Raw genomic sequence first — 23,088 nt, 5'->3', positions numbered from 1 at the left:
TAGTGAAACTCCCCATGGTATGTATGTAAAGAGACATGGTTAGGTAGTCACAGAGTGGGTCTTAAGGTAGGCCATGTAGATTGAAATGAGGAATGGATTTGTGAAGTAAATGGGAGACATATTGTGAAGTAATGGGTCTGTAAGGTCAGGTGTATTCTTTAGGTCACTCTTTACCTTATTTTTCTTTTGAATAGGGTACATATGCGTTATGACTCAAAACTGTCCCAACAGGTGCTGAATATTGTTTCCAGAAAATGAAGAGCAGTTGCTTGAGTGTAAGTAGCTGTGTGTGATGAAACTGCATCCCTATGGATGTGTGTTGTGCGTGTTAGAAATGATGATATGTGGATAAAAGGATCATGAGTCAAGCTGAGCCCGAGCAATGGAGACCCTGTCTCAAAAAGATAAGAGTGTGTGTATATAAGTTGGCTTTTCAAATTAAGTATGAAAATGTATCTGAAAAGATTCAGCTCTCAGAAGACCCAAGATGACCCAGAAGACCTCATATTAGGCTAGGCATAAAGATCTTAGCCATATAAAAACACAATCGAATTGTGAAGTGAACGCTTCTGCGTTCAGAAAACCTTGATTACCAAGAGTTGGAAGTTACAACAAAAGTGGGAGATGATGGCATCTGGCCTTTGTCTGGAAGTGCCTGAGTTTTCATGATACATTGTTAATAGAGATTGTTAACAGATTTAAAGTTAGTGGTTGGAATTTATGTTATAAAGAATAACAAATACTTGAGCACTGAAGGAATCATGTTTACTAAGGTACTTTGGCTCCAAATGTAAGATAGCATTGTGGTTATCTTAGTATTCTGTGAATTAGTGGTATCATGGAAACCAGCAGTTAGTCAGGATGTACAAAGACACCCCTGGTCACTGGCTAAGGACAAACAGAGTAAGTGTAATATGAGTGAGTATGATGTCATGGTGTTTGAAAATGCCCTGAATGCTAAGAGTTTTCCAATTCATTGTGAAAATGAACGTTGGCCGTATTACTGACAAGGGAAAGAAGGTTCATGGTGTCAGTTATAGAAGTGAGTCTGAAGTGGTTAGTGAGGGTAGATGTCACAATAGGCGGGATGCTGACAGATTTGTTTTTAATATTGAAGCCAATTAAAGAAAAATGATGGAGGAAAGGCAGATGCTAAAATGATGATTCCCTTGTAAGAGATGAGATGAAACACTTCATTCAAAGAGCTACAACAAATTCAAAATTGACTGAATTTTGTTTCAGGGTGATTGGTGTATTGAAATTGTTATGGATTCCTTCTACCTTGATTTTTGTTAGTTTTTCATTTCTAATTTTTAGTGCCACTAGGTGATTACTTATTTTTTAGCTGAATGTAGATTTACAGACAATAGTATTTCTGTGTACATTTTTATCCCATTCCCCCAATACCAACATCCTGGAAAACTGCACTACAAATCACAACTGGATATTGACATTGAAGCAGTCAAGATGCATGCTGAACAAGTACAACACCAAGGGTTCCTTGGTTACTCTGTGTGTGTGTGTGTGTGTGTGTGTGCACGCGCACACGCGTGTGTGTGTGTAAATGGGCGCATGTGCCCTGACACAAGTAGGTGTTAGAGGATAACCTCAGGTTCAGTGTTTGCCTTTCATTTCATTTTGTTTGAGACAAACAAAATGTTGTTCTGCTACAAACACTAATGTAGCTAGCTGAAGACCTACCAGGGATTCTCTTGTCTTCCCCATCTCTGTGTACAAACACTGGAATTGAATGTGTTCACATTATGCATTTGGCTTTTGTGTGTTCTGGGGAGCCATCCAAAACACACAGCATTTTTTATACATCAGCAAACATCTCTGTTTTGTTGTTGGGTAGCATTCCATGCTATGACTGCAAAAGTTCAAGCCTTTGCCCATGAAGAATATCTTGAATGTTACACTTAGCTGTGAATAAATGTATTTCCTGTGGGTACCAAAGCAGATTATTACAAATCTGAGTTTACAACAGAATCATATTCTCACTGTCCTTAAAGGCCCACAGTGTGAATGTAAGAGGTTCACACTGGAAAGTAGGGATGAAATGGACAACCATTCTTTGCTCCAACCATCTTGTAGCCACATCACTCCAGTCTTGGCCTCTGTCCCTTACATCAAGTGTTGCTGTATGTCTCTGGTAAGGACACTTGTATCCTGATTTTTGGCACAATTGGATAAAGTAGTACAACCTTTTAATCTCAAAGCCCTTGATTATGTATGCAAAGACCTATTTTCCAAATAAAGTAACATTCATAGGTCTCAGGAATTAGGATTTGAAAGTATGTCTTTGGGAACTACTATTTAACCCACCATACTACCATAAAATACTTATGTGTCCTTTGTTCTTTAAAAATCTTTATTTCTTTGCAGCAAATGCCGTGGTGTGCAATTGCTTGATTGAATTTCATGTTTAGTCTAATTTTATTTTATTTTATTTTATTTTTTTGGTTTTTCGAGACAGGGTTTCTCTGTGGCTTTGGAGGCTGCCCTGGAACTAGCTCTTGTAGACTTAGTCTAATTTTATTTAAGAAAAGTTTGGTGTTCTTTTTCAAAATTACTGTGCTGTTTGATAGCTTACTGGTGATGTATAGTCAGTCCAGTATTTGTGTATCCCAAGTAGGATTTGATGTTGAGATTTGTTTTTCATTTTAGACATTGTGAAAGATGTTTAGTGATGTCTTTTTCCTGGGAGCTCTGAATGAGGATGCCAGCCATCTTGTTGTTGTTTGTTTGTTTTGTAAGGTGTGTACTTTTATTAAACTGGTTTCAAGTCCATGTACAGGCAAGCCCTGGCTGCCTCAACACCTCAACTCACTCCCAGGGAGACCAAAGCCTTCATAAATCAAGTTGGGGGGACAAAAAAGGGGGAGGGCCATGATGGCTGACCAGCCAAAAATAAAAACAAACAAAAAAAGAAGTATTAAAGCAGAAGATTTAAAAAAAAATTATAGTACAGAATTTACACAGAAGCGATGCCTGGAAGGTGACAGTATTGCTTCTGTGTAAATCCTGTACTGCCAGCCTCTCTTCTTTGTGCCTGTTCACTGAGGGTCTTCTTTGATGAAACAGCTGTATCTGTTGTGTGTTTCTTCATTTTTGCATTTGGATGTATCATTTTTCCAGTGACTTTTTCTGAAAGGCCCTTGTTTTCTCAGTTGCCATGTTCAAATCTTAGAAGGAAAACATTTAGCTTGTGAAAACATTGAGCTTTTCTGATGCTTTCTTTGCATCAGTTGATAAGATTGCAAGATCTAGCTTGTTAGTAATATGAAAATGCTGATCAGTTTTCTATTGTTTTATAAGCTTTGCATCACTGCAATGAGTTTAACTTTGTTCTCTGTGAATATTCTTTCTCTATGCTGTTGACTCGTATTTACTAATTTTTTGTTACTCATTTTTGCCCCTATTTTTAAAAACAATACTAATTTGTAATTTTCTTTCCTTCTATTTTTTGTTGGGTTTGGTGTCAACATACTACCAGAGTCACAGAGTTAACCAAGAAAAGTTTCCTCTTCTATATCCTGAAATAATGGAGAGTTGGTATAATTCTCATGTAAATTTTGGATAAAATTCTTCAATAAAACAGTCTGGCCTGGTGATCCTTCTGTGGTAGTTTTCAATTACAATTGCAATTGCTTTAATACTTCCAGAGTTATTCAAATGATCTGTTTAAAACTGGGTGAGTTATGATACTATGGGCTTTTGTTTGTAAGAATTGGTCTGTTTTATCTAAGTCATCAGACTTGAATTTGTAGAGTTATTTGTAGCCCTCTCCCATTGTCCTTTTGATTTATTCATGGATACTGCAATATTTCTGTTTTATTACTAATACTACTAATTGATAAAGATGTGTCAATTTTATTAATTTTATTTAAAAAAGTTCTTTAATAGAGTGTTGATATGGACCTGCAGTCCCACCAGCTAAAGGGGGTTGAGGTAAAAGGGCCACAAGTTCAAGGCCAGCTTAGGCAATGTAGGGAGGCACTGTGCCCACACAGAAAACAAACCAGCTCTTCATTTCATTGACTCTTATTAACAGTTTTACGATTTTCAACTTCAGCAAATTCTTCTTACCTCTATTATTTCTTTCATTCTGCTTGCTTCAGATTTATTTTGTTCTTCTCTTTCAAAGTTCCTGAAGTAGAACTTAGGTAACTAACTCAAGACTTCTTTTCTAATGCACATAATTAGTGCTATATATCAATTTGTCTGCCAAGTATTGCCATGAAAGAAAATGAAGTCTTGAAAAATTCCTTTTATGACAATAAAGACCATAAATATAGAGGAATAAATCAATAAGAGGAAATATATAATCTTTTGATGAACCTTAATGAATAAGTGGACAGAAGAACTGTGCTAACAGAGAGACCCAATATCATGAAGGCAGCACTTTCCCCAAATCAGCCCTATCCACTGCAATGAGAGTCAAATACCATGCAGCTTCAAGACTTGGACTGCTGAGACAGCTTCATAAATGGGGCACTTGCCACCAAGCCTTACCACCTGAGTTTCATCCTCAGTGCTCACTTTGTAGAAGAGAACCAACTCTTCCAAGTTTTTCTCTGACCTCTGCATGCACATCGTGGCACTCACACATACACACACACACACACACACACACACACACACACCACATTCCACGTTTAATAGGTGTTTATTGCAACTACTGTTTCACTCTCATCAGCTTAACACAAAATTTAATGGAAAATATTTCTTTACACAGACATAAGAAAACTTAATCTCCAAATCTACAGGTGGTACCATAAATAGGTAATACTGTGATAGTTGTAATAATTACTTTTCCAGCTACTCAGTTTGATAGTGCATGAAAAAATTATTACAGAATATCAGTGTGATGAAATGAAAACTTCCCAAACTTTCAGAGCATGCATGGGAATGGTAGACTCCAAATCCAGGGTACAGTTTACATTTCAGGAAACAAGACAGGAATGAGATTAGGGAGGATTTCCACAGAGATTAAGTTGTAACTGTAATGTCCTACTTCTTAGAAATCTATCTGGTAGATCTTTAAAATTACCATGGCTTTCTGTGCCAGCAGAATCAACCAACAGAGAAGAGTTTTCAGTCAGCAATTATCATACTTAATGAAACTCTTATAGACCATTTTACTACCTGAAGATAAATTTGTCAGGTGAGATAAGTGCTGTAGAGACAGATAAGTTAAACGGCTCCAAGAAGGCCTAGTTTTGAACAGATGTTGCTTTCTTATGCGTGGGCAGAATAAGCTTGTTAATGGAGTAAGACTGTTTTAGTTGGAAGAGACCCCCAAAGAGAGGCGTATTTTACACATTCTAGGGGCAAGAACATCTGTAGACTGCTGGAGCAGTGTAGAGGAGGGGTGAAGTAGTAGGGAAAGAGAAAGAAGGGCAGAAGAGAAGAGAGCTTGAACTCTGACTAATGAGACAGGAAGCCTCTGAATGATTATGAGCAGAAGAGAAACCTAATTTTACAAGAGTCACTTTGACTACAGAGAGAATATGCCAATTAGCCATTCCTTATTTACTATATGGAGACTGTAAAGAAAACCCCTGTGAACTAATCCATTATATGGTAGTTTTATAATGTGCATGTGTTTGCTTCTCACTGAGCACAGTTAAATACAATCACATCTCCCATTTTACTAATGAAGAAAAAAGTATAATAAACTGCCCAAGGCCACACAGGCATATATCTGAGAGCTCCCGGGTTCAAGTCTAAGCAGTTTGACTTTTATACATCTACTCATGTTCTGCTGCCTCCTACACTACTGGTGGCTGTGAAGGATGTAGGGAAGCAGATGGGAGTGTGTGCACCTTTAAACTATGACATTACATTAAATACAGATAACCAGTGATGAAATGCAAAGGATAGAATTGCAATAGAAATAAGGTATGTAAATAACTCCAGAGGTAAACTGTAGAACTCTTGTTGGGTTATTGATTTAGGGAGAACATGGCTTGTAAAAGATGTCTGAGGAGGTTTGTTCAAAAATACGGAAGAAATGGCAGCCATGTGCGAGCATTGAGGCTGGGTGAGAAGCAACTGTTCCCAGGTAAAATCAAATTTGAGTAAAATCAGGCATCAAAAAGAACATCAAGGTTTTTTGTTATTCTGGAGAAAACTGACCTGCCAACGTGACACAGTGCTGTCAAAGTGGATTCCTTAGTGTTTTGTTGTCAGTTTGCTGACTTGAACTGGGTTTCACAGATCAGTTCCATTTGGAAGGAAGGTATTTCTGCTTGCAGTTTAAAATACTTCTTTTCCTCTTCAGTATTTACACTGAGTAACCCAATTTGGAATTATTGTGTCACATTTTCCAACTTTCATCCCCCTCACGAAGCAGTAGTCAGGAGGAACGCGAGTGATGAACATTAGTGGCCGAGTGTGTGGTTACAGAAATCAATAAGCCACAGGATGCTTCAGATTCTTAAACAGTTTTTAAAAAGTGTGAGGACACTAGGTGGAATCCACATAAGAGTGATTGTCTAAAACTGGCACTCAAAATACAAGGACTCGACTTGTAATTAAAGCTCCTTGTCCTGTTTTAGTGCCTTGCTTCACACATGCATCGTGAGAAAATCCATAGCCGTGACCATATCTGAAGGTTTCACAAAATTAATGTTTTGCAGACAACATTGCAGTTTTGTAAGGAAATAAATGTTGTCTCTTATGTAAATTATAATTGCAACAATGTTAAACAGTCTTGAGTACAGATTAAAGAAAGCCTCAAGGCTTAGGTTTTAAAACTTGAAACCAGTTCATGTGGATCTTTCCAGTCTCTTGTGATGACACAAAGTATCACAACCTCAAAAATAATTGTTTAGGATTTGTATTTTGAATTTTATTAAAGTTACTTCTTGCCCCTGGCTTGTTTTTTTTTCAGTTCATCTTAATATCTTCCATATTTCATTGCATAACTGCGAATGATAAACATTTATTGTAACTTATTTAGTTGAACCTTTAATTGAGCAAATGTGGCCTGTACTCTGTGAATTCTAGATTAGCTAAATGAAAGAGAAACCTGGGGAATCCTGACAATGTTGCCAGTTTAACACTCCCCCTATTTTTATTCCTTCCATCCAACTTTTATCTATGCACAGCTAATGCAGTTAGCTTAGAGGCGTAAAGTAAAAGGAAGTTCTCAGAAATAATAAAAAAAAGAAATAAAACTTAAAATCAGAGGACTTCTGCATTGCTTTAGGAATGAGGTATAGAGCACATGACAGACTGGAGGCATGAAACAGGAAACTAAAGCAAAGACACCAGCTCCAGAATTTTTGAGGTGAGCTGCATAAAGAAGACTTTTAATCAGAAAACTCAAAGTGCAGCTGCCTGTACCTTCAGTGTTTGGAACCAGCAGCGCTCCAGCCTGTACAAGCTGATGCTGACTGAGTACTCACTATGTAGAGCCAAAAAGGCTTTGTTTTTCCAGCTTTCTTAGTCCTCACAACTACAAGGCGTCAATGTTATTCTCTTCACTTTATAGATCAGCAACTAAGGCTTACAGAATTGAAATCAGCTGACCATGTTTCTGTACCTTGTGGGTACATGTGGTATTCAGTGCAGAGCAGGAGCATGTGGCTTTGATCACTCTGCCAAACCAGCTCTTAACATAGCAGTCCCATGTTTCTGTGTCCTGTAGAAAAACTGAAAGGGTTTCAACGTCCTATAGAAAAATAAGAAAGTCATTTTGTTTTTGGCATCAGTCTTTTGGAATGCCACTGTCTATTGTTATTATTGGAGGTCATTTGTGGAACTTTGTGGAGTAGTCAAGTCTCTCTTCTGACATAAATGTGAATCAGGTGGCGGAACACAGGCTCCTGGGCTTGTGCAGCATAATTTACCCACTGAGCCATGTGGCTGACTCCCAGCACTCATCTCAAAGACAGGGACTGCTCAAAGGAAGGGATGCAGCAGGACAGTGACCTTCCAAGCATGTAGCAAGAAGTTTCTGAGTTGCCTTCCGTGCCTGATTCACTGACACAAACAATGAAGGCTCATTTCACACATTCAGATAAATTCACTAATTACTATACTTAATAGTTTTAAAGATTAAAAACTTTAGAAGCTGTTTTTGAAATTTGTCTTCTAAAGAAGATTTTGGAAAAGTCTGGATAAAAGTATAAAGTTGTACACAGGCAAAACTAATGATATCAACTATGGAGATATTTACTATAAAGAAAATATGAGAATGTAACACTGAAGATTATCTGCAACAAATTTAAATGCTAGCAGTGACTGTCTTTGTGAATTAATTTGTATTTTCTGCTTTACTTTATTTTCAACTTTTCCCTCATTAACTTGTTTTCCTCGTTCTAATAGAAGTCATTTTTAAAACCTCATGAACTTGAATGAAGGAATTTAATTAAAGATGAATCCAAAGTTGATTTATAATTTTAATAGGGCGTTCTTATCTTACTTACAGATCCATCCAGGGCAGAGAAATACCTTCTACTTCTCTATCATTTCCTATAATACCTATTCTTGCAGATGGCAGGAACCTAATATGCTGTGACTAACAAAAGCCCTTACTATAGACTGTTGAATTCAGGGTCCGGGGAAGTGAAATTAAACTTAGAAAATTTCTAAGAATGTTCAAGAAGTTGTATAGAGAAGTGCACACTAGGAAATAGTGAATCATGAGCCTTCTAGAAGGTAGAACATCAGAAATGCCTGTCTCTGAGCATTCTGTTCCATTATTGTAACACTACTGCTATTTGTCAAAAGGAGCTCTTAGCAGCCCACTAGGCTTCCAAGAAGTATAAAGAGGATGGAAAAAGCAAGCATGGATGCTGTAAGAACAGAAAACTACAAACTAGTCTTTATTGTAATCATTGTATTTTTAAAATCCAAAACAAAATATCTGTTAGTTTGTAGAAATTATTGCAAATGATGATTGAGTGTGATAGTCTAGAAATGCCTAGGTAGTTTAACATTTCTAAGTCAATATAATGTACCTTGTCAGTCAAAGGAGAGACAGAAATTACATGATCATCTTGCTAGATTTTTTTGAATCTTTGGTAAACTTAAATACTATTTCACATTAAAAATCAGGAATAGAAAGGATTTTCTTAATCTGATTAAGGGTATCTACAAAAATGTGTAGCAGAATTGAAAGCAAGATTAGGGAGAATAGTCTTCCCCGGTGATGAGCCTGTTTATTAGTTACCTAATATCATATGGTCACCACAAAATCATGTACATATAAACAACACTAAGTGAACTCAGCATGTTGTACACACACACAAACATAATTGAAAAAATAATAAAATAAAACTAATAATTGAAAAAAAGGTCATGAATTTGAGAAGGAGTTGAGAGGGTAGGATGAGAGGGGTTTGGGGAAGGAGAAATAAGGGGTAAACGATGTAATTATGTTTTAATTTTTAGATACTTCAACAAGAAGATTAGATATCCACTGATATTACTTCTGTTCCACATGGGTGCTTCAGGTCTTAGCCATAAAAAGCCAATCAAAAGCATAAACATTGCCATTATTTACAAATTATCTATTAGCTTACATGAAAAATTCAAATGCAGGTCTAATCTTAATATCTTTGGGGTACAAAGAGCACAAAGGGTATATTAAAAAATTATGGATACCCTGAACCACATTAAAATCAAGAACTTCTGTTCATGGAAAGACTCCCTTAGAAAGAATAAAACAGCCCATACAACACAGATAACTGATGCAAATAAATAAGCCAGATAGCGCAATAGAGAGATCTGTAAAAAACTCAAACAGACCTCTATAAAGAGGTCACCTAAGTGGCAGTACCATCTGCTCTTTGAAAAAAAAATCATTGTTTTTTATTTGTTGAGAATTTCATGCAATATATTTTGAACATATCATTTTCCTTTTTCCAGATCCTCTGCCACCTCCCTACCCACCCAATTATATCTTCTTTTTTTCTCTTAAAACAATCCACCCCATACACCCAAACAAACATGAAGTTCAATTTGTGTTGGCTAACAATGCTTGAGCATGGGGCCTGCCTTGGAATGTGGTTGATATACCCAGTCACTCCACTGAAGAAAACCAGTTTTTCTCTCCCAGCAGCTATCCGTTTCAAATAGCTTCTTGGCTGGGGCTGGGAGTGTGGGTGGGAGTTGGACTTTGTACCCATCGATCAGGGTAATGTTCAGCCCTCATCAGAGAAGCTTCCTCTTGCAGTACATGTTAATTAAAACAGAACCCCAGAACTGGTTAGCATGCAGAGATTAAGACTTGGAAATGTTCAGCCCTAAATGGATTATCTGTATCACACAAGAGGCAGCAGAAAGACTGCAAAGAGCCAAAGGTGATGAATGATTTCAAGGAAACAGCATTTTCCGGACACAAGCAGACAGATGTCCATATGAGCTCACAGAGACTTACTATGAGAGCATGCTCAAACATTGCTCGGGCAAGACAAAATCCCAGCGTGCAGGAAGATGTCTGCTCTTATTAATCATAATAAAATACAAATTAAAACAGCTTGACTTATGAAAATACCAAGAGTTGACAAGAAAACAGCAGCTGAGGTTTTGGTACACTACCGATGGTGTGTAGATGTTAAATTGGTTAAACGACACTTGTGGAAACATGTTGGGCAATAAATACACAACAGAGCATATGTAACCAATGCCTAGTATTTCCACCACACTATATGTATACATTCCAGAGTGTTCATGCCCCATTTCTTTTCACAACCCAAATGTCTTTTGACAAGAGATGGGTAAATAAATTGTGTACAGTCACATAATGGAGCAATGGTGATGGGGGATGTCCTTCTGTATATATATAAGGCACTGATTGACCAGTAGCCAGGAGGCAGTGTAAGTGGGTCTACCATAACAGGAGAATTCTGGGGAGAAGAGGCAGAGAGAAGCCGCCAGGGGGAGACCATGCTGCTACAGGAGTAACATGCTAGATTAAGGGTAAGCCATAGCCTTGTGGCAATACATAGTTTAATAGAAATGGGCTAATAATTAAGAGAGAGCTAGCTAGTAAGAAGCCTAAGCCATTGGCCAAACAGTTTATATTTAATATAAGTCTCTGTGTGTTTATTTGAGGCTGAAGGGTGGCGGGACCAGGCGGAACAGAACCTCCATCCACATTAAGGCATGAGTCCAAACTTTTTCTGTCAATAACTGGATTGTAAATGTCTTTGTGATCTGACTTCCTGTCCCAGCTGCTCAGTTCCTATTGCTATAGTATGCAATCAACCCTGGAAAGTACTGAGGGAACAGCTTGACAGGGGTAGCCACCACCCCTTTTATTTACAGCCACTCAAATTTGAATTTTTTTTATAATTTATAGCATGTAGTGAAGCATTTTTGTAATTTTATAACATGTAGTAAAATGTTATTGTTTTATTTAAAAACAACTTTGAAACAGAAGTATCTTAGTCAGTTCACAGACATACAAAATCAAGGGACCAGGTTTGACCCTTTGGCCCTGGTTTGCTGATCCCTGCTCTGCATATGTGAGAATGAAGAAACTATAACTACATGCATCAATGTGCATTAGACTTACATAACTTTGAATAAAAGAGATACATACAAGATGTGCATATTGAATTATCCCATTTCTGTGAAGGTCAGAGGGAGGCAGAATTCATCTCTGATGTTAAAATAGCAAGATAGAGAACCTCCTTAATAGAGTTGGAAGTGACTGAACAGCAGCCCAGGAGGCTTCTGGGACACTGGGTCTTATGGATGCTACTTATGGAAATGTCTGGACCTACTGAAAACTGATACCACACATCTTTGCATTGCTTCACTCTTCAGCGTGTTATTTGAATAAAAACTCCATTAAAATGTAGGTTATTGATTATGAAAAATGGAAGAGAAAAGGGAGAGGGCCAAGAAGAAAACACTTTTTTTAACCTTTAAAAGGGGAAAGAGAGAAAAAGAATTTAAGCAATCAATGGTAGATAGTTCTAAAGGATTACTATAGGCATTTTAGATAATTTTGTCAAAGATAATGGGGCTGGAAAGATGGCTCAGTGATAAAGAGCACAGGCTGCCCTTCCAGAGGACCCGGGTTTGATTCCTGCACCCATACGGTGGCTCACGGCTGTCTGTAACTCCAGTTGCAGGGCCTACAATGCTTTTTCTGAACTCCATGGGCACTACACACACACACACACACACACACACACACACACACACACACACACACACACACACACACACGGTACACAGACATACTTGCTGGTAAGACACTCATGTAGCATGTATGTAAAATGAAAATAGATATTAATAAAAAAGATAAACAGAGCTCTAAAAATGAAAGATAGTCTGTGAAGATTAACTACGGTACTTTTATGGAATGGCTAGGATTTTTAAAAAACTCTTCTAATGATCTACAAGTGAATTCCTGTGTCTCTTAGAAATAATTACATAGGCGGACTTCATGGCTGAGGAAGTGCCCAGTGAGGGGATTACTTGCTCTCACTCACTTGTTTCTAGCATCTACCAGTGTCTCTAAGCACTGACATCTTCAGGTCCTGAAGTTATCACTCAACCACACTTGGGCAACCTTGAGAAGGTGAACCTTTTTATTATTAGGCTGTAGACCTGCAGTTTAATTTTCACTTTTTTACCCAAAGATTGCAATTTAAAAAATAAAAAGCCTACACTCACATGTTGTGTGATTTAAAGTATTAGGGGCTGACACTCTTCTTACCGGGGTATTTAGGGAAGAGTTAGGGATGGTAAGACCTTAATTAGGTTCTGCTACAGCAACCAAGGGGGCTCTATGAGATTTTATGATGATTAAAATGGAAAATATAGAAGGTAAAAAAAGCTGTTTCAGAACTAGAAGCCAAGAGGAATATTTTAATTTTCATCTGCCACTGAGCTTTAGATTAAGATAAATATAATTTGTACAAACTCTGACATGTTTGCAGAATGCAACAAATTTCTTTCTGATTGCTTTTTTTTAAATTCACCTGCATTGTGACATTACTGAGAATGTTTTAAAACGATATTCTTTTGTTTGAAACCTGCTCTGTATGTGTATGTCTCATCATCTGGAACTGTCATTTTCTTTCATAGCCCAGCACATATGGACCATCCCAAGCTGATATCTAGAATTTCTCGATATTAAAAACAAGCATTACCACAGCTACTATGGCTTTGATACCTGGTGTTATTTATGGGTTTTCATAAAGGGGAGGGGGCGAGAGGAAAAATATACTACTGTGTGGCCTCTCTACCTTCTTTTTCTCTACCCCCCTCTCCACAGCGGAGTTTAATTTTAAATGATAAATGTGGAAATTAGAGACCATCGAGAAAATCCAATTTGGTGAGGAGTTTTAAAAATCCCATAATAAACGCGGAGTGAAATGTATGATTTAATGCAGGGCGCCAATGGCTGCTATTATGGGCTATTAGCAAATCGGGGCTGAGAGTGAATCTTTATCACTTGGTGAATGCGGGTTAGGCCTGCCTTTCCCTCTGCTATTGATTTGTAGCCGCTTGTCATAATGACACTGGGAAGCAATGAATGGAAGATGGGCTTTTGATAGGATTCAGGGGGGTCTGGGTGGGGGGCAGAAAATTCAGCAAGTTTTCTATCTCTTCTGCCTGATTAGATTTTTTTCTTCTTTTAAGAGCTTTCACATTCCAATAAAAATGCTAAATCAGCACTGTGCCAGGATTGTTAGGGTGTAAATAGCTGGCTACCGTCAACGCAGGAAAAGATGCAGTATTACCGCCCAGCCTCTGCAGCATTGGGTGGACAGAACTTGATGGAAATGGAGTTGTACATGTGTGCAGGTGTGGCCAGGTGACAGCCGGATGAAGGAATGTCAGGGCATAATGCAGGCATGCATTCACTAGATAAAAAATGCACCTGAATTGCATATGTATGTGGTAGCTTGTCTGCACTGTTTCACGGAAGGTGATCTAGCTTTCCATACATGTATGCATTTTATGGAAAAGATCCTTTCTTCTTTTGTTTTGTGTGTAGTTTGATAAAGGGCATGTACAAAGGGTAACTCGTATTGACGATGAAGTAAGTTATATCCCTCAAACTAACTACTCATAGCAGACATTTACTCAAAATGTTCACCACAGGGAAAGCATACTCTCTGAGGACAAAGACACTCATGAAGTAATCCAATTGGGAATGGAGGAGATTTCTGTAAAGGAAATGTGCATTAAAGTTTCTCAGAGTGAATTGTCTTTGTTTATTCAGTAATAGTAGGTTGTAGTCTCAGTGTGTACATGTATTTCACCCATTTTTAAGAGCAAGCAATCATTTCCCCACAAGTTTCTTTATTCTGAGGTAATGCTAAGAGTCCTTGTCTTTGTATGCAAAAAAAAAAATGCATGCATGCAGGCAGTATGATGCTAGAGCTATGGATGCAGTTAATGCAAGCACGGGGAGAGGAACATGTTTAGTGAACACATGACACCACTTTGTTCTGTCAAGTGGTAAACCTGCCTTCTCAATATGCCTCATTTCTCAGCAAGCATGAAGGAGACACAATTAAAAGAGCACAACTATTCTGTGGGAAGCAGAATACCTTTAGAGACTTCTGAGACGCTTGTGGGAATGTCTCTTTCATCCTTACTAGTTAAGGAAGAAAGCATGAGATCGTATGTCAGAAGAAACCAGGAATTAAAAAAATATATCCCACCTGAATTCCTACAACCAACTTAAGCTCCTTTAGGTCTTTTACTCTGCTGAAATGTACCACGAACAATGTCCACAGGCTGTTCTATAGCATTTAATGTCAGGGAACCAAATAACACCCTTAAAAAAAAACCTTAACACTAGCCAGGCCTAGTGGTGGGGGCCTGTCAGAAGGCTGAGGAAAGAGGATCACAGGTTCAAGACCCACTACAGAGGAAGTTCAAAGGCCAGCATAGGCAACTTCGTAAGATCTTGTCTCAGAATAAAGCAGGCTGCAGAGATGGCTCCATGGTAGAAGGCTTGGCCTGGTGTGCGCCAGACTAGGCTCAGCCCCTAGTGTTGAAGAAAGAAAGAGAAGGGAGTGTGTGTGTGGGGGTAGGCTTTTGAGTGTTAGTGTACTAGTCACAACTTTTACATGAAAAAGAGCTGTTCTGTCCCTAGGGGAAAGACAGAGAGAGACAGAGACAGAGACAGAGACTGACTGACTATTAGAAACCTGTGCTGTAGAGAATCTACATGCTGTTAGTCGCACTGACCTGAGAGAACCTTATGAAGACAGACACATTTTCTGACAGTGAGTGCAATACCCTTTAATAGAAAGCTTCACGGCTATGCTAACAGCTGCCACAGTTCCTACCATCGCCATCCCCCATTCAGGGACTACACCTAAACTGTGATTAATTAGAACATGGCCATTTATTATGTATCATTTATTAAAAACTAATTAGAGGTAGAAGGAGGCCTTTCTCCATTTTTCAGTGGGGGGGGGTTGCTTTATCTCGTGTAGTGATTATTGTTTGTTCTATATATGGCTGTTTTATACTACAATGAATTACCTGTATTGAAGTAATAATACCATATGTTCACATAGTCTTTGTTCTAATGTAAAAGCATAATTAATCATTCCAAGAGTACAATGAGGCAGTCGTTTCCATATTGTATATATATTAAGTGATTTTCACTACTATCCAACCAGAAGTAATGGTGTTAAAAATATAAGTGTGAAACATTTCTTTTTCTTACCCTGCAGTTTTATAATATAAAAATGTATATCCATCTATAAACTGAATTAGATAAATATTTTATAACAGAAAAATGGCTGATGTTTCTAGACCTTTATTTGTTAGGATATCAGCAAAAAAAATGATAACATTTTTGTTGGTTCATTACATACAGAGGTTATTTCTCCTTTTAAAGTGACAGGATGAGATTTTTTCCTACTACTGAAAAGTTTACATGCTTAAAGCTTGACAAATAAGATACATAAGTCCAACAACATCAAGACAAGTAGTAGAAGAAAAACAAAAGATTTTTGCATACAAATATAGTAAGGAACTCAAGACAAAAATAAGTCCTTGTTTCATGTAAATAAAAACAAAAAGGAAAATTATATGATAGAAGAGGGATTTGAAATACCTAAATATAAAAGGATGAATAAATAACAAAAGTGCATTGAAGGAACTATCAAGATAACTGGAGATGCAGACGCTAAGTAGAATTTAACCCTCTGCTTTACACATCATGTGCTTTTTAAGCCTTTGTGGGGCGTCAGAGGGCACAGTGCTTTCCAGAAGTGATCAGAGCATAGTCAAACTCCTGTAAGCTTTGCATGCTAGCACATTAGCTCGGGCACTGTGGACACATTGTCCTTATGTGACTGAGAGGCACACTCATAGGAAGCACTGGCTTTGCCAGGTTCAGTAATGATTCAGGGCAGAGGTGAGCCTGGGGGTTGCTGTTTGTGTTGTTTGCTGAGTACCTGAGCGCCGGTATCACAAGTACTACATCCTTCTTGTGCCCATTTCTCCATCTGTCGTCCTGGCTTCACTAGAGCCCTAACTAAATTTGTAAACCAAGTTTTTGATAACACATGTGCCAGGAAAGCTGTGCTTCGACTCTAAGTATCACCCAATTCTAGAAGCATCAGAACGTGCACTACCCTTTATTTATACCTTTTAAGTTTTGGATTGATGTTTTTGAACATGCTTTTTTAAATCACCATTTTTTCTTGGATTATATATATTTGACTAACATACCTTTTCTCCTCCCAAAAATACAAACAAGAAAGGGAACAAATCTAATAAATAATTCTTGCTATTCATTGTTGTGTCCTTATTACCAAAATACATTTCAGACATTTTGCCCATGATTTGGGACAAAATGTTTGATCACTTCATTTATTAAGGGATAGAAATTCATAAATATGCTTAAAGAATATATATCATACTGTATATTATTGAACTTTTTGAATATTTAGATTTTCTATTCTTTTTGACTTTGTAGCTCATCGTATATAGGCTTTTCAAAAAGGTACATGTCTTTAATCCCAACCCTCCAGAGGGAGAAGCAGGCAGATCTTTGTGAGTTTGAAACAAGCCTGGTCTACATACATACACTATGTAGCCAGAGTTCCAGGCTACATAGTGGGAACCTTTCAGAGAGAGTGTGGGCAGATTGTTATTCTAGGTTTGGTGGCATGTGACTGTAATTCAAGATACTCAGAAAGCTCAACAAAAGAATAATTTAAACCCAGCAGTTATAGATTAGCCTGGGCAATATTGTAATGCTCCATCTCTCAAAATAAAATACAAGAAAAAAAGTATTCCCAAGATAAAGTGGGCATTGATAGAGTTACCATTCTCGTAGCTAAGACTTTTTAGTGTGTATTAGGCAGTGAGGACTCTGGTCTCCTTCACTCCTTTAAACATCCCCATGCTGGTGTCAGCAGTGTCTAAGATTATGTCCCTGTCATTCAGAGCTTCGTTTTGAGAAGTTCCTGGAGTCTAAAGATACATTCACTGTATAGCTAAGCAATTTGCTTTTCTTTTGTTATCCATTTAGGATTTAGTTATAAATGAACAGCAAAAGTACCATTACCAAAAATAAAAATGTAAACTTATTCATTTTTTTAAGAATTTGGATACTGCCTCTCCAAATAATAAGTCGCCACAGATTGAGAAATCAAGAAAAGCAAGTTGCTGCTAACTTTTCTATTGAAACTATGTAGCACAGGCTGGCCATCAAGCTAAAGTCATCCTGCACCCTCCAGCCCCAGGATTACAACCAGCACACTCAGGTCTTACCTTTTCCCTCAGAAACAAAAGCATGTTTTCCTAATTATAATGAAATAAATTGATATTTTATATAAACTATCTTTTTTAAAAAACAGCCTTTGAACAAAAGAGACATTTTTAATGGATGAAACTCATTCTATACATTAAAAAAAAACTCTTAACTAATATGGCATAGTTTCACTTAGCTGACCTTTCAAACTGCTAATTGTTTGAAATTTAGAACTTTAGACAATTATTTATTTACTCTTTAGAACAATTACTGCTTTAGAATGTAGCGTTGCTTATCCTTCTCTGTGGGCTTCTTAGTTAAAGACAGCCTGTGGATCAGTATAAACAGAACAACTCAAAAACAAACAAACAAACAAAAAAGGATGAGCCTACATCCCATGCAAGACAGCATGTCATGGTAAACCTCTTTGCATTCTGTTCAGTTCTCCATGCCCTTTACTTTATTTGAGTCCCCAAAAGGGACACGGTTTCCAGTTCATATATTTAACAATCTTTTGCTTTTTTCTCTCCTGTTTTCTCTCTTGCATTTTCATTTTCCATTTCTTAATAGACTATGATAAAGGGTTGTAGAAACACATACCCTGAAGATCATTAACTTATTTTGTTTTAATATAATGAATCCATATAGACAATTGGCATCAAAATGCCTGTCTATCCACAGCTCACCAGTTTGGAACAATTATGGCTGAAAAACTGAACAATTGTATAAGCCTTAGCTTCTCCAGCCATAGAAATAAGACAAATAATAGTAACACTTTAACTCAAAGTAGAGATATAATGCTTTGATGTGTGTTCATTCACAATAAACACGAGAAACATGATTGCTGTTGCTCATCATTTTGAGATCTTTATTATACTTATTTTGCTATGTAGTCTTAAAATTAAGTATTTGATTTTTGATATGTTGCAACAACTTAAAAGTAAAATCAGAAGTGGTGCTGTTTTGACCCTGAAGAACTGTGGGAGTAAGATTAGACTAGGGTGGGTAGTCAATTAGACTAGACATTTGAGTAGTAAATTTAAAGAGGTCTGCTTCTTGGAGCACATCTTACGCTGTCATGATCCTGAACACAAGTTTCTCTTTAAAGTTTGCAACCAGGCATTTTCCTTTCTCTAGCTTTGGCTCCCAGCGAGAGCTATACCTCCTCAGAGAAGAGAGTTTATTTTTTTTTTGCGGGGGCAGGGGGGTTATCTTGCCAGTTTATAATATTAGGTCTGACCATCGTGTTTCACAGCACTCCTTATGTTAATGCTTTCATTTTGATGCTTACTCTCTCATAAAGCTCGTGTGTTTGCTTTGTTTGGCTCCACTGCAGTACTCTCTGAGGACCCCAGCACAGCAGCGACTATAAGCACAGAGAGCAAGCCTAAAGGAACAGTATAAACATAAGATTTCTTAATTAGATAACAATAACCAGTGCTATGCTCTCTCCCTCTACTATTAGAAATGTGCATCATTGCTCTGGGTTCTCGTTGCCTTCAAAACAGGTTTCTTCATAAGTAATGTGAAACCAGTGACAGAACCTATCCATGAAATGATTGTGATAGTCAATTAAAGTTAAGCTGCTGACTGCCATTTGATATCAGAAGGCTCAGGAGAATTTGGTAAAGTGTAGGCTTTGTTCCAAAATGCCTTCATATTACATGTCACTTTCAACTGAGAATTTCAGGAATGTTAGACGAATGCTGTTTCACTGATCTGTAACACTGATCCTCATTTTCTGTTGAAAATAGATTTTTTTCCATAAAATTCTGATTATGTTTTTGCCTCCCCCAACTCCTCCAAGGTCTTCTCCATTTAACCACCAACCCAAATCCACACCCTTTATTCCTCTCTCTCAATAGAATACAAAGGACACCTTAAAAGAATAATAAGATAAAATAAAAAAAACAAGCTAACCAGAATAGGACAAAATAATCAGAAAAAAGAGCCAAAGGAAAAGCATAAGAAGCACATACAGATGCTAAAGTACATTTGCATACACAGAAATCCCATAAAGACAGAATTAGAAACTATAATATATAAGCCAAATATCTGCAAGGTTAAAAAAAATGCCCAGACCAAAAATTATGATACAGAAGCCTTCCTAAGCACCACTATGGGTTTTTTGTTTTTATTTGTATTTATATATTTATTTGTGTGTGTGTGTGTGTGTGTGTGTGTGTGTGTGTGTGTGTGTGTGTGTGTGTGTTGGCCATCTATTTCTGGGTATGGGACCTTCCCTTAACAGTGGTGTGAATCCCCAGTAGACCACCTGGAGCATTTCTTATGAGGCTAGTCTAGTGGTGATGAATCCTTTCGTTTTCAGCTTTCATGTGACAAACTTTGGAAGGAGAACTTTGATGAGCATAGTGTTCTTGACTGGAAGTTTGGTTTGTGAGTTGTGTTTTGTTTCATTTCAACACTTTGAAAGCATTATGTTATCTCATTCTCTCCCGGCCCTTTAGCTTTCTGCTGAGAAATCAGTTGTTAGTCTATGGTAATTCCTGTATAGGTATTTTCATGTCTGAACATGTCTTTCATTTTTGACAGTTTGATGCAATGTGCCCCAGAGAAGACCTTCTTGGGTTGAGTCTGTTGAGGCCTTTAAACTTTCTGCATCTTCCAAGGACTGCTGACCTTAATCTGTCATCATGTTAAGCTGGTCTTCTGTATCCTTTCCTGTCTCTCCTTCTGTTCACTTCCTGCTCTCCTCTCCGTTTCATAGACTTTCTTCTTGCCTCTTTGTAGATCAAACTGCTTCTGCAGTATTTTCCTATACTATAGGTATAATGGCAGAGAATTCTCTCAAGGTTAGATGTCCGTGGTACAAACCTGTAATCTCAACTCTTAGGAAGATGAGGCAAGAGGATCACTGTGAGTTCAAGGGTAACCTGGGTTACATAGCCTTGACCACCCAATCCTACACCCCCAAAATTTTTGTTTAAAATCATTTTCCCTAAATATAAAATTCTGAGTTGGTAACTTGTTTAGTACATTAAATATGTCAAATGGTGCCTTCCACCTTGTACCATTTTGGGTAAGTAGTCCACTGTGAATTTGATTTTCTCTGTAATAATTATTTTCTTCTCTGGTTGTCTTCAATACTTTATTGTTGCTTCTCAGCAGTTCAAATATGGTGTCCTAATGAGCATATATATATGTGCTTTGTTCTACTTTGAGTTCTGTAGTGGTTTGAATGAGAATGGCCTGCACAGTCTCACATGTGGGAAGGATTAGGATGGGTGGCCTTGCTTCAGAAAGTGTGTCATGAGGGAGGGAGGCTTCGAGGTTTCCAAAGACACATGTCATTCCTAGTGTTCTCTCTTTGCCTCCTGCTTGTGGACCAAAATATGAGCTCTCTGCTGCTCCTGCTCCCATATTCTTTGCTTCACCATCATGGACTTTGACTCTCTGAGACCATAAGCCTAATTAAAAACTCTCTTTACAAGTTTCCTTTGTCATGGTGTTTTCTCACAGCCTTTCAAAAGTAAATAAGACAAGTTCTCTTCAATCTTTTGCTATTTAGTCTTATTTATGTAAAGTACTTTTGTGACTCAGTATTTGTTCCCTCTCCTTTCCCCTTTCTCCTCTGGGACTCCTAAACTTGTGTATGAACTGGACTGCTGGAGATTGCACCAATTGCAGACGCTCTCTCAGGTTTCTAACCCCACTATGGTTGCTCTTTGTTTTCCACTCCGCGTAATTTTGAATGTCTTATCTTAAGGCTCATTGGTGTTCATTTCTTCATATATGTGCTGCCTGTTGATAAGTCATCAGAGAATTCTGCATCTGGGATAAATGTTTCCCTAGCATACCCATAGAATACCAACATATTTGTCATCTCCTATTCTAGTTCTGCTCAAGGCTTTCCTCTCTAAATACCTTTTCCCTATAATTTAAATGTTTTGTAGTTTACTGAGTTATAGACATTACATAGTAAGTCATAAGGGAAGGTTTCTTGCCCTGCTATAGTCTAAGTATCTAAGAAGTAACTGACTTCATACCTCAGAACTTGTAAGCAAATGTAGACATTTTTTTGTATCAGGATACTATACTCTAAGATAGTAGTTGTTTTGCTTTGATATAATCTAGCACAGATTGTGTTTTCTTTACTTTGATGAACCAGAAACAACTGTGTGTCCATTTTCTTCAGAGGAGCTTTTACTATGAGATTAGCTTGCCTCTGCTTGTCCTTAAACTCAACTCTCTGCTGTGCCCAAGCAAATAATGATTCTTCTGACTGTCTGGCTTTTTTTGTCATTGTTAGGATGGAGCAACATGTCTTTGGTTGCATTTTACATTTTCTCATAAAGTGTAACAGGTCTTCATGATACCTACTACTTTCAGATATTCTATTTTTTCCCCTCTCAATTGTACCATATAGAATAGTTACTTTATCACTTGAGTCTCCTCTCTCCTCTCATCTTTCATGTAATACATTAACCTATAGGCACCTTGGTTAATAAGATAAAGCGAAGAAAAAAGAAGAAAAGAGAAGACGGATATACTGATGTATGTATATAAAATTATTGGAGGATACAATGAAAGAATAAGGCAATTGAAAAATAGATAATAAATTCTTAGCCACAAAAGACATATGGAACTTTGATGTAACTGAATGATTACTAATGGTCCCATAAATTGTGGTGCTTTCTACTGGCTAACTAAACAGGAAACATGGAAACACAATTGATTAGGAATTAAATTATAGCTACTTAATCAAAAATTAACACAGCTGACTTTTATCTGTTCTATCACTGTAACATTGTTAGAGTTTTTTCTAAGAAAAATTCTTGTCAAATGTGGGTATATCTCAAGGTTGTTGCTTAGCAGAAATTGTGTAGAACTTTTCCTGGACATTTTGTGATATTCTGAAGAGAATTAAGGAAGAACTAAATATAGGTATGCTGTAATTATGGATTAATGTATTCAACATCATTAAGATGTCACCTCTCCCTAGATTGACCTCTAGAATTATTGTAATTACAAAAAAAGAATTCCAGCATGCTTTTAAAATGTAGAAATTAGCAAATATATGTGCAAAGAAATGGACAAAAGATTACAATTGGAGGCCTTCTGTAACTGATTTCACAGCCCACGCCAATGCTCTAGTAATCAAGGCAATGTACTACTTGTATATGGATGAACCTGCATATCAGCAGAACAGAGTCAAGCCCAGGAGCATACCTGTTAGTACTTGACAAAGATGTTAGGTTGAGTCAAATGAGGAAAAGATCAGCTTTCAACAAATGGAATTGTAACATTTGGGTGTCTATATAGAAAAGAAAAGAAGGGTAGAGGAGGGAGGGATGGAGAAAGGGAGGGAAAAGCATGAATCCTGCCCATGTGTGGAGGCAAAGAAGTGCTACTTAAAGGAG

At 37.5% G+C, this 23,088-nt stretch overlaps 1 long non-coding RNA gene across 1 annotated transcript in view; it reads left to right on the top strand.

Moving 5' to 3' along the window:
- The first annotated feature begins 8,725 nt into the window (after positions 1–8,725).
- LOC121136575 overlaps positions 8,726–23,088 on the top strand; it is a 43,021-nt gene continuing 28,658 nt past the window's right edge. The window contains exon 1 of the long non-coding RNA XR_005873618.1: positions 8,726–8,809. This is a non-coding gene — a long non-coding RNA (uncharacterized LOC121136575). The remainder of the gene's footprint in view (positions 8,810–23,088) is intronic.

This window comes from Mesocricetus auratus, unplaced genomic scaffold (assembly GCF_017639785.1).
Source record: "Mesocricetus auratus isolate SY011 unplaced genomic scaffold, BCM_Maur_2.0 Super-Scaffold_6723, whole genome shotgun sequence".
Taxonomy (NCBI): Eukaryota; Metazoa; Chordata; class Mammalia; order Rodentia; family Cricetidae; genus Mesocricetus; species Mesocricetus auratus.
The sequence above is the reverse complement of the archived record's forward strand: the minus strand, read 5'-3'. Positions and strand labels throughout refer to the sequence as shown.